The following is a 13,017-nucleotide window of genomic DNA, read 5'->3' as shown; positions in this document are numbered from 1 at the left end:
GCAACTACCGTCAATACTACTACTATTGCTTGCACCAACAGTGCTACTACTATTACTACTACTACCACCATCACTGTTACTACTACTACTAACTACTTCCATTAACTATTATTCATCTTAGTCCCCTACGTTTCCTATCTTCACCAATGTTACTATTGCTACCACCACCATTGTTACTAATGCTACTATTACTACCACCACCACCACTGTTACTATTATTACCTCTACTAGGCTACTGCTACTAACTACTTGCATTAACCATAATTCTTCTTAGTCCTCCACGTTTCCTATCTTCGGATAAATTGTCACTCTACTCACATAAATTTCTCACTTTAAAAACGCAAGTCACTGAATCAGTGTTAGCGAAGGCTATTTGGCCACGCATATCTGGGTGTAATGAGTGTTTTTCATTTTGTTTTGGTCATTCTCTTTAGCATACTTACCCCTTATCCACAGCAGGCGAAACAGGACTGTTTTTCTGCGCCAATATCGCCAGTGGTAGTGAAAAGTAGGTGCTCTGGCCAACGTAGAAATCGCACTGACCTGCTCACAAAGAGTTCTGTGAGTATTATGACACTTTATAGAGGGATGCGGAAATACACACGGGTCCATATTCTCGTCGGTTAAGGAAGCTCCCTAACATCTCCATAGCAATTTATTTTTTAATATGGGTAGTCAAAATCCTTTGCAAGTTATTTATGTAGAGTATGGTGATGTTTTAAGTAATTATATAACACAAACAAGGACAGTAAGGTGTAAAAAGCAAAATACGTCGTTGAAGAAAAGGGGTTAAAGAGCTTTCTTAACCGACGAGAATATCGGCCTAGGTGTTCTGGGAGAATGTTTTCCCTTCTCTGTCCCATTTTTGCACTATTTCTTATGCAGGAAAGTCTAGGTTAGGATAGCTTTGTTTCCTGGGTACCAAGTTATGTTAGTTTGTTAGTTAGGTAAGTATAGGTGAAGTTTTGCCTGAGGAAAAACAAAAAATGGAAGTGAAATCGTCCTGGGAAAATCAAACTTAGCACATAGAGCAAAAATGGTACCTGAAGCAGAGATCAGGGTCCCAGAAGGAAAGAACGTAACTTTGGAGAAATATAAGTGAGGGAATCTTTAATTTAAAAAAAAAAAAAAAAGTTATTAACATGGGTCCAAACTGAAACCGTAACCGAGCCAGGGTTACTGATGATTTTATACCCGGTATCTTTATAGAGTTAGATTCGCAGTTTTTTTTTTTTTTTTTCACAGATTTAGACATTATGGTCATTTATATATTTAGGTGTAAGTGATTTTTTATTGATTTAAATCTGAAGTGATTTTTCATATATTTAAAAATTTTTATCATTCATATTTAGTTTAATTTTCATACATTTAAACTGAAGTTATTTTTTCACAGATTTGGACTTTCTTCATATTTTGTGATTTTTGGATTTTTTCATATACTTAGGGAAGTGATTTTGTTTTTTCACATATTTAGATTATTAAGTCCTCGTCCCACACTGCCACAGGCTCCAACAGCAGTAGTTCAGTATGGGAAGGATATTTCCCAGTGAATAATTCTTTGTAGGGTCAGCCTTTCAATGTACACAAGATCAACGCAGGCGTCTTAATAACACATGCTTCTGACTTCCGTTGTCTTTCTTTGCCACGTAATTACACTGTCTGCTTCACAACTCCAGAGCTACACTAACTTCACAAGGCCACTGGTAAAACTGACTGATCCTCCTCTATTCTCCCCCATCCTATTGAGTCTATGAGGAACCTGGGGTGGTCAGTACCACAAAAGGTGAACAAGGTTTATTTGTTTCATTTCAAAGATCTACCCATAGGCACTGAGAATCTGCATGATAGCAATCCCAAACAGGTAGCGTACACTGGTTAAACAGCTACAGATTTGTGTTGAAAATCTGTTTGCTAAAGATTCGGAAAATAGGATTGATGGTGGGGTGTGTGCACATGTGGGTTTAACACACTTTTAATGATCATTGTGTTGTTTGTAATTCATATTTTGTTGAGTGGAGTGTTGGTTATAGGAAGACACTGTGCAAAATTTTATAAAATCCAGTGAATAATAAATGAGCCTGACATCACCAAAGGTTTGTGGTTTCTTAATGCTTTCTCTTTGTCACAGTCATTCCGTTCACAAAACATCAAACACTTTAACATCAAGGAATGTATATTAGATAACACTGTCAAGTATCATTAAAATCCAATTGATAGTTGTAGTGAAAAACGGCGCCAAATTTGACCCCCTACAATATACTGGCATTCCCACAAGCCTTAAATAAATATACTTCCCAGGAATGTGATATAATTCTACAAAATTTTGACATACTTACTTGGCATACATGTGCTTACCTCAGCATATGCTAATTTCATTCTTGTCTCATTTCTTTAATTATCTTGTTTCTTATCAGGTGCATGAGTGAACGTTATTCAGCACCCTGAAGATGGATCAGCATACAGAGAAGGCATGCATAATCCATACTTGATTCTTGGAACACTGTTCTTAGAGCTGCCAGAATAAGACAGCACACAATGCTGCTGGACATTGCTACAACCGTAGGAGAGGGAGATATGCCGGAGGTATTATATCACAGAAAATGTCACAGGATGTCCTCTATGAAGCGTGATTTGAATCAACTTGTAGGCAAAGATGACGGCTCCCTTTCACAGGTGAAGCGACGTTCTGCGAGGAAACAGGCTCAGCCTCAAGAGTTTTAGGTAAATCTTGTATATTTTGCCCACCGGAAAAGGCAACACAATACATAAAAGAGTCAAGAAACAGAGAGCTTTTGATAAAGTGTGTTGAATTAGAAGCAGACTCAAGATACTAGAAGTGGCAACAAAAGTGTAATGACACCAGAATTCTAGCTCTCGCCGCAAGAGAGCTTGTTGCAGCAGAGGCATAGTATCATAAGTCCTGCTGCAGACTTTATATCAACTTAAACGGCATAGAAGACGGTTCTGATACAGACACTTTATATGATCCTGAGGACATTGATTACAAGTACATGGAGGCTGAAAGGGATGCCTATGACCACTTGTTGCAGTATATCCTAAGTGAACTGTTTAAATCACCCAGAGTTATGAAACTAGCAGCGCTTACAAATGTGTTACAGGACCGCATGCTGTCCCTTGGAGTGGAAATACGAGAGTCCCATAAGAAACACTTTCGAAGGAAACTTGAAGCTGATCTTGGAGACGTGCTTCATATATTTGCCGATGAAAAGGGAAAGCTATTGGCATTTCCATACAGCTTAACTGCCTATGACCTGGCATGTGAAAAACAGCAGCTAAAGAGCAAGTTGAAAATACTTCAGTAAAACTCTACTAATGTTCAGCAGACACTGGAGAGAGCAGTGTTACACCTAAGATCTGTTATAAAAGACCAGGATGTTAATAGACAATGGCCTATTCTACCCTCAGCCCTAACTGGTAGTGTGAAAATCCCAGAAAATGTAAGAAAGTTAATTTTTGTACTGATCAGTGGAGATGTGCCTTCCAAACAATCCTGAAAACTAAGTTCACTGCTAGTAGACTCACTTGCTCAGGATCTTATATATGCAGTCAGTGGGGGATCTCAAGTTCGACCTAAATATGTACTTCTACCATCTGCTGTAAAGGAACTGACCGGCAATGTTGAGCTAATCCGGATTTTGAACAGACTTGGTCATGGAGTGTCTTACACTACTATAGAAGAAAATTAAAACTGCTCTGCGTCTGCTAAAGGTCGCTGGTGCTACAGATAACATTATCCTGCTAGAAAATATACAAGATCATGTATTTACAACTCATGCATGAGAAAACATTGATCAACTACAGGAGACCCTGACAGGAGAGGGAACGTCTCACAGAGTTAAAGGCATAATTGTACAGCCACAGATATTTGGACCAAAGCCATACAAACCTCCTCTTCAAGCTATTCAGGAAAACAAGAAAAGAAGCCTGACGTTACACGAGGACCCCTTGACTATCTACGTACCAGGGAAGCGAGTCGGTCCTTCTAACCTCAAAAGTGTTGACTGTGATAGAACTAATGTGACTGCTGAGGCACACAAGAAGAATCTTGTATGAATGCTTGCAAGACAGGTCGGAGAGAACCAACATTGAGTGATGGGATAGACAGGCGTCAATATTGTCATGAGGAGAGACCTGACAGTGACAAAAGATAAAACAGGATATTTCCCAACTATAAATGCCCCAGCAACTGATATGGAAACCACACATGAAATATCAAAGCACTCAATGCAGATCAAGGACACCCTCAACCTTTCCAAAATAGTAGTTGTGTTTGATCAGGGAGGGAAATTGGGAGCTCCATGTGGCATGCATTCGTTCATTGATTTCATGGTGCTTTGCGTATGACAAAGTCAACTATGCATGCTATCTCAATGTGTATTTTGCTGAAATGTCTAACTTGTCTGACACAAATACAGATGTCTATGACAGTTTGAAAGAAGGCTGGTTTGCTGTTCAGATAGGAGACTCCAGTACATTTGGTCGCATTCCTGTTGACTAGGCAACAGAAGAAACAGTCAACAAAGACACCAAAACTGCAGGTGGAACCTGTCGCTTTAGCTTGAATACTAGTCCTTCAGATAATATTATCTAACTGCAGACTACAGAAGTACTTACGCCAGGATGCTGCACGAGACAGTTCAGCTAAACAAACCAGACATGTGCAAGCCACGAATGCTGAAAGACGAACCTGCTGTTTGTTCAGTGACTAGTGTCGTAGTTGATTTGGTGAATCCTTTCAAAGAATCAAGCGAGCTTGTCATCATTGTAAGTGCCACTGTAGCTCCAGATGATGTTGTTGGAGATCTAAAAGAAGCACATAATCGTGGTGAAAATGCTTACATGAACGTCAAAGTGATGAGACTAGAGACCAGTCCTCCACTGATCAAATTCCATGACCTTCCCAGAATGAAGCTCAAGACTTTCAGTGAAACCTGTAAAACCAAGAGAGTGAAATCCAATGGCAGACATGTCATTCTGAGAGCAACCACTTGACTCTTTGGCAATATGCTAATGATGGCACAGATACAGGAACTTGACATGAAGGTTTTAAAATTCGCACTAGGTCCCTTGCCATGGTCGCCTACTACAGCTGATGGCCTGCCGAGGAAAACGGCCAAGTCTGTACTTTCCAAGGAGTTACAAACAATGTATCTGCACAAGAAGTGATTCCTCCAACATCTGCTTGCATAGTAAACGGAATGGCTGTTGTTCAGAAGATAAAAGGAGAGAAAATCTTTGGAGACATTGCATCTTTGGTTTTGTCAAAGGCCCTTCATGACAAATTAGATATTGTCTTTGATGTTTATAATGAAAACTCTAAAAAAACAATGCTGAGGGACAGTTAAGCCAATCAACATCCATAGCATAGAATACAAAAACATTCAGTCCAAACAACTTGTGGTTCAGAGGAGAAAATTTCTTACCTCCACAAGCAACAACACTTCTCTCATTCAGTTCCTTGTCCTTGAATGGAAACAGGAGAGACATGTCAACAGACTAAATGGCAAAACTTTATTTGTCACATGCAATGATATCTGTCATCGGATAAGCGCCCAAAGTTGTGACATTGTGGCAGAGCTAAAGACAACCCAAGAAAAGGCTGACACACGTATCCTATTACACTCAGCTCACGCAGCGACCTGTGGTTTCGAGACAGTTATCATCGTTTCAGATTATACAGATGTGTTCCTTTTGCTGCTAGCCTTCGATAAAGACATTCCTACCTCACTATATTGGAAAAGTGGAACCCAGGCTATAGTGAGATAAACAGAGGTACGGAAAGTCGCCAGGATTCTAGGTGAATCTGTTTGGTGAGGCAATTATTGGAATGCACAGTTTTGCCGGATGTGATTCAGTCAGCACATTTGCTGGAGGTCAGAAACTGAGCGACTTTAAAATGCTGAAGGATGACATTCAGCTACAGAAAATATTCTGTGATTTTGGGAAAGAATGGACTGTATCCCAGCCTCTAAGAGACAGGCTAGAATCATTCACCTGTAGGCTAAATAAAAAACTGCTACGGAAAAAGTTAATGAACTGCACTATGGGCTGTTTGCATTAAAAAAAGGACGTAATGAGCAACACCATCTACCATCCTGCAGTAATGCTTTGCAAAAACACATTTTTTTTGCACATTTTGACTCAGCTAACTGGAGATGTCTGGAACAATAACCACAAGTACCAACACGCAGTGCATATGGTTGGGAGGTGAAAATCATCGGAGGACAAGAAACACTCACAGTAACCGTCTTGCACAGCACACAAATGTAGCTGTGCTGTCAATGGGTTGAAATGTTTGGAACTCTGCAGACTGTTAACATGTGAGAACCAGCCAACTGATGAAGATGCTGACAGAAAAGATGAATGTGATAATGCTTATGATGATGATGATTATGAAGATGAGGACGACTAGAAAAAAAAATGTTGATCGTCAACATTCTCCAGACATTAGTCTTTCCAACAATGAGTTTATTCCCAAAATACAATAATTTTAATAGGATTTATGTCTTCATTTTCAAGAGAATATATTTGTATCATAAAGAAAATAAAAACTGTATATTTTGTTTTATATTCTATCAAAAATGTACCAATTCATCAGACTGTGGTAAAAATTTACAGATTTATTTGACGTAATTCTGTGCATTAGGGGCATCTCCTTTGATGGGCTTTGTGGAAGGTAAACTACCGATTCCAAATTGCTATCATGCCAAATGTGCTCATCATATATCTATCTTTCAGAATATGCCTATTAGAATTGGCCACGATGGTTCGCGGACTATTAAAAACCTTCCTCACTACTTGATTGTTCTAGTTGCCCCTAGTGACAACAGTTCCCAATCTGAGACATCCAAAAGTAAATTACATAACTTAATAAACAATCATCGAGATGCATTACAGGGAGAAAAAAATTAAGATTAACTCATTACCTTACAACATACCTCAGCTCACAATAGCAGGGTACTCGGCAACTCTGGCAACTTGAAATGCGCGCATAGGGAATTTTCCATTATTTACATTACCCCGTCCCTAGTCCTTTTGTCATCCCAACAAAAGTACACAAAGTTTACAAACAATCTGAAATCCAAACTAAACATTTAATCATGCACAAAATAATCCTTCAACTTACCAGGTTTTCTTCTATGACAATTCTGACGACATCTTTGCTCCTCTGCACAGTCCACTCTTCCTGGTATGACTTGATCCTCTTCCTGATTCACTTCTTCCCTTGAGAAACTGTCACCATCCTCTTCTGGTTCAGCCCTTTGGTCCTCCTAAACATTATCTATTGTTCATGTGCACAATTCCTTGAAGACGACCTAGCCATACTGTCCTGGCCCATGATACTGCCACAGACGATTCACGTGTACTGCCTTTGGCCGAGACTTCCTGTCTCCCTGAATCTGGTATGTTACACATGAAAGACAGTCCATCATAGTGTAGGGCCCATCCCGCGCGCTTTGCAGAATTGGTGACTGTCCCTTCTGCCAATGAGGATTGTATAGCCAAACTTTGCCACCTGCCTTGAAGCTCACCTCACTTTTCCTGGCATCATACTTGCACTTCATCACTTCGCCTGAAAACTTCAGAACTCCTCAAGCTTGATGATGTACCTGAACCAGTCTTCCTGAAGATGAATCGCATAGCTGGAGGTGTCTGTAGGCAGCTCTTTACCAGGTGGTCTTCCCATTAACAGATCAACTGGTAATCATGGCTCGTGGCCCAACATCAGGTTTGCAGGGGTGTGCCTGGTAGTCTCATTGGATGCAGACCAATATGCCATCAGCAACGCAGGTAGTTTCTGGACCCATTCCATCTGTCCTTCTACACAGTACTCAGACAGTTTTTGTCCCAGAGTTCAATTGAATTTCCCCCATTCCACATGACTGTGGCCTCGATGGAGTAATCCTGGTCTTTATGTTCCCCAGCAACTTGCAGCACTCACGGAACACAGCAGACTCGAAGTTTCTACCTTGGTCGGAATGAAGCCCTTGTGACATCCCAAAACAATAGAAGAATTGGTCAACCAACACCTGAGCAACAGTTGCAGCCTCCTGATCGGGTATGGCATAGGCCTCTGGCCACTTTTTAAAGTAGTCTATGGCAACACATATATACCTGTTTCCTCTTTCAGTGAGTGGCAGAGGTTCAGTGATGTCCAATGCGACTCTTTCCATTGGTGCACCCACTTGGTACAGCTGAAGATGGGCGAAACCACGTTTCTTTGGTCCCTTCCTGGATCAACATACATGACAGACCCAACCCATGCTTCAACATCCTGACATGCCAGTCCAGTAGAACCTCTGTCGCAGCTTACTTAGATTTTTTTTTTCACTCCCAGGTGCCCACTAGTGATCTGGTTATGAGACCCTTCTGAGACATCAGACCTCATTTTCTAGGTACCACCAGTTGCCAATACTTGCTGGGGCCATCAGGTGTCTCCCATTGTTATTCCAGTAGTCTGTTGTGCAAACGAAATAGGTCCCACTGACTCCAGTAGCTTTTAGTCGCAGGGCTGAACCCTGCACTGTACTCCTTTGCAGCTACTCTAGCATTGCTTGTAAATCTGTATCCTCAATCTGCATCCTCTTCAGGTCTTCTTCAGCTGACGCTGGCTCCATCCTCTTCAGGTCTTCTTCAGCTGACACTGGCTCTGTCACTGCAGTACGGCTGCATTTTTTGCTAAGATCTTCATTCCTACTACACTGCTTGCAAACAGGGTCTCAAGGCCAATGACTCAGGCTGTTAGCTTTGTCATGTACCCACCCAGGATGGTGCTGCAATTCATAGTTGTGCTGGTCCAGTTTCTCGGGCCAACTTCCCAGTTGTCCTTTTGCAGCCTTCTTCTTATCCTCCTTTTCCTTCTCTGGACATTCAGAACTGAAGTGTCCCACCTCACCTCATGCCCAACACCTTTTTTTTTTTTACAATTGCAGATTTCTTTGCACTGTTCTGTAACTGTTCTTGGTCCTTCTTCAGTTTGTAATAATCCTCCTTCCTATATCCTGACCTTTCACAGAACTAGCAACCTTCTCTGATCTTCTGTTCCCTCCTCCACTTGTAGCAGTCCTCTTTCCTATGTTCTGGTTTCTTGGAACCAGCAACTTCCATTAACATTCATCACTTCACGTACCTGTCCCTTTCTTGCCTTGCATCCTGTACTATGTCCTACCTGCAAACTGGATGTACTGAACCTGTTGTAGGACTCAGATTCCAGAGCCCTGGCTAGTGCTTCTTGCATGCTTCTTGGTAGGGCTTGCCTCACTTGCACTTTCAACTCTGCGCAATCCAGACCATTGATGAACTGGTCCCTCAGAAGAATAGCCACTAGGTTAGGTGCCGCTCCATGGTATGCCTTGTGTACCATACTCTCCAGATAATGAACAAGCTGCTGAAGGGATTCATCTGGAGCCCTTACACGGGTCCAAAATCTTGTTCTTTATACCTCAGTCTGGTACAGTAGCCCAACTAAGTTGTGCAACTAAATATTACTATATTTTGATGACCTGGCATCCCTGCCTACTCACTACTCTCGTCCCAAGCCTGTATGTAGATGACTAGTGAGCGGGTTGTTAGAACGGCTATACCCCCGAAGTATCAACGGAACGGAACGGGTTGAGGGCAGGCGCCACATCTACTAATATAGGAATCGTGATTACCGTCTCATAATAGAATGTCATCCCTCCCCCCCCCTCTCTCTCTACGATTACACACACATGTGGGTGTGACAGTTAATACAAATTCTCCAAACCGGAATCGAATCCATGGTTCATTCAGGCATTCGTTCAATACAGAGTATGATACAGCAGCTCTCTCTCTCTCTCTCTCTCTCTCTCTCTCTCTCTTAATACGAAAAGATTTACACACAACACACTGCAGAGTAATGGATAAGACATTCACACACACACACACACACACACACACACACACACACACACACACACACACACACACACACACAGAATTAATTTAAGAACAAGGAGTTGTGTAAAGTCTTTTCCATGATTTAGGTTACTTTTTAAAAGTAGACTTTTTTTTTTTTTTAATGCCTCTCCTTGCTGTGATGGTTTTTATGGGTTAAAGGTTATTTAGCAAAAACTGAATCAGGTGCTGGTATTCAGAAAAAAAAAAATGTATTAACATAAGGCTGAAAGGCCTAGACTTTAAGATTTTATTAAATTATAAAAGATATTATAAGCGACAATTAAATTATACTGGTACCAAATAAGTTCTGTGGCATTATAGTAGATTATAGATTTACTGTTAAGTTACCTACTGTTTTTGGGAGTTTAACATAATTATTTCAACCACCGACATTTGACAGGTTTTAAATGAACTTTAAATTGTTTCAGTGTTTTCCAATTTCGAGTACGAGTGGATGTGATTGGAAAAATAAAAGTGTCAAATCAGAAGCACAAACTTATAGTGAGTAATTGATGCATAGTGTTGCATCAGTCATTTACAATTCAGATACAACAAAGATATATATTCTATTTGACTAGGACCTTGAATAAAACCACGGCCTTTCAGCTGTACATTAATACACTGTGATTTTCATTCCTGGATATTAACATCTGATGCAGTTGTTGAAAAATCAGCCTTAACCCATTTAAGCCATTATTGCATGGAGAGGCATGGAAAAAAGTCTGTAAAAAGTAACAAAGATCATGGAATACATTTTATACAACTCCTTGTTCTTAGATTAATCCTGTGTGTGTGTGTGTGTGTGTGTGTGTGTGTGTGTGTGTGTGTGTGTGTGTGTGTGTGTGTGTGTTTTATGCATTAATCTGCACAAAGTGTGTTGTATGTAAATCTATCCGTATAACAGAGAGAGAGAGAGAGAAACGATCGACCCATCATACTCTCTCTTAAACTAATGCCTGATTGAACCACTGATTTGATTCCGGTTTGGAGAATTTGTATTAACTGTCACACCCATATGTGTGTGTAATGGTACGGAGAGAGTGACGGAGAGAGACGACATTCTATTATGAAACGAAATAATCACGATTCCTCTATTATTAGACGTGGCGCCTGCCCTTAACCCGTTCCGTTCTGTTGATATTTCGGGGGTGTAGCCGAGCCGTTCCAACGACCCGCCCACTAGGCATTGACGTACAGACTTGGGACGAGAGTAGTGTGTAGGCTGGAATGCAAGATTTTCAAAATACAGTAATATTTTGTCGCAAAACTTAGTTGGGCTACTGGACATGGTTCTGTATCTTTGCTCCAGCACTTCTAATTGGGACTGATAAGTGTTCCTCCACACTGATATCTGGCCAAGAATCTCCACTGTCGCACTCTTGCGGCATATAGGAAGCTGCAATGCCCTCTCCCTAACATCTCAACCATTCGGATCAGCAAGTAACTCAAACTGCACATGGTAGGCATCCCAAGATACTTCACCATCACATTACTGAGGTTTCTTTTTAATTGGACCCCCATTATAGCCACACATTTCATTGGTTTGGGACCTAAAAACTGGGGCCTCATAATTAAGTCCAGGACTCAAAACTTTTACAGTCTGATTACTCATCTCGGTAATGCTACCTTTAGGTGCTTCGGATTCATCAAGATTCACCACACAGTTTTTTTTTTTATTTGCTTCCTGTACACTATGCTGAGGCTCAGCAGTGCAAGATTTCCCTATGGCTTCATTTCTCTCACAAATTAACTTCAACTGGTCATCTAAAAGCTGTCAGCACTCCATTATTGCATACCTCACGCTTTTGCTGCTTAAACTTAGTGTATACTTCCACCTTCAACTGTTGCTGTTTTTCCTTTACTTCCCCCATGAGAAGCGTCATACTGTCCCTGCATCCTCTGTTGTAACTCCTCCTGTTGCTCTTGTAATGACTCTTGAAGCCTTTAATATCATTTTTGTTCTTCACTTTTGCCTGTGGTAGTTTTCGGAGTTCTTTCTTGTGCTTTTTCTGTTCTTCATTTTGTGCCTGTAGTTGTTCAATTTGTGCTTGTAGTTGTTCACAAAGTTCTTTCCTTCCTTCAATTTGTGTTTGTAGTAACTTCATGACTGCAGCCAGAGATACCTCCTCCTGCCCAGCATGGCTTGTTGTCTGCACACCTTCTGGCTCCAAGTCGAAGATTTGACTGTGCAGCACTTTTCTACCCCAACTCCTGACACCACTTGTTATGTCCTCGTCCCACACTGCCACAGGTTCCAACAGTGGCAGTTCAATATAGGAAGGACATCGCCCAGTGAATCATTCATTGTAGGGTTAGCCTTTCAATGTGTACACAAGATCAGCTCTGGCGTTGAAATAACACAGGCTTCTGACATTCATTGTCTTTATTATCTCCTGCCTTTACAAGGTGGAGTGATAATGTTTTTTGTCCGCCTCTGTGTGTGTGTGTGTGTGTGTGTGTGTGTGTGTGTGTGTGTGTGTGTGTGTGTGTGTGTGTGTGTGTGTGTGTGTGTGTGCGTGTTCTTACCTAATTGTTCTTACATAATTGTATCTTTACAGGAATGAGTCAAGCTCGTACTGTCCCGTGTCTTAAACCATATTTATCGTACATATCCTTAAATTTGTGAATTGTTTTGCCACACACTATTTCATTCCGTAGTGCATTCCATTGATCAATTGCTCAGTTTGGGAAACTGAATTTCCTTACGTCTTTAGCACCTCTCTTCTTATACAGATTTTTGCAGTGTCCTCTTGCTGATGCTTCTCCATATGTAAAGTAATCATTTATGTCTATTTTCTCCTTCCCTGATATGCACTTATATAGCATTATCATGTCACCTCTTTTCCTTCTCTCCTGTAGTGTTGGTAGATTCAGTTTATTTAGTCTTTCTTCATAGCTTAGGTCCCTTAAGCTTGGTATCCACCTTGTAGCGGCCCTTTGAACTTTTTCAATCTTGTCTATGTGTTTTTTGAGATGAGGACTCCAGACTACTGATGCATACTCCAGGGCTGGTCTAATGAATGATGTTATTATCCTTCTTAGCATGTCTTCATTTATGTATGTGAATGCTAATCT

This window comes from Coenobita brevimanus, chromosome 46, assembly GCF_032717465.1.
Source record: "Coenobita brevimanus isolate Jiangsu-jjx chromosome 46, ASM3271746v2, whole genome shotgun sequence".
NCBI classification, from domain to species: domain Eukaryota; kingdom Metazoa; phylum Arthropoda; class Malacostraca; order Decapoda; family Coenobitidae; genus Coenobita; species Coenobita brevimanus.
The sequence above is the reverse complement of the archived record's forward strand: the minus strand, read 5'-3'. Positions refer to the sequence as shown.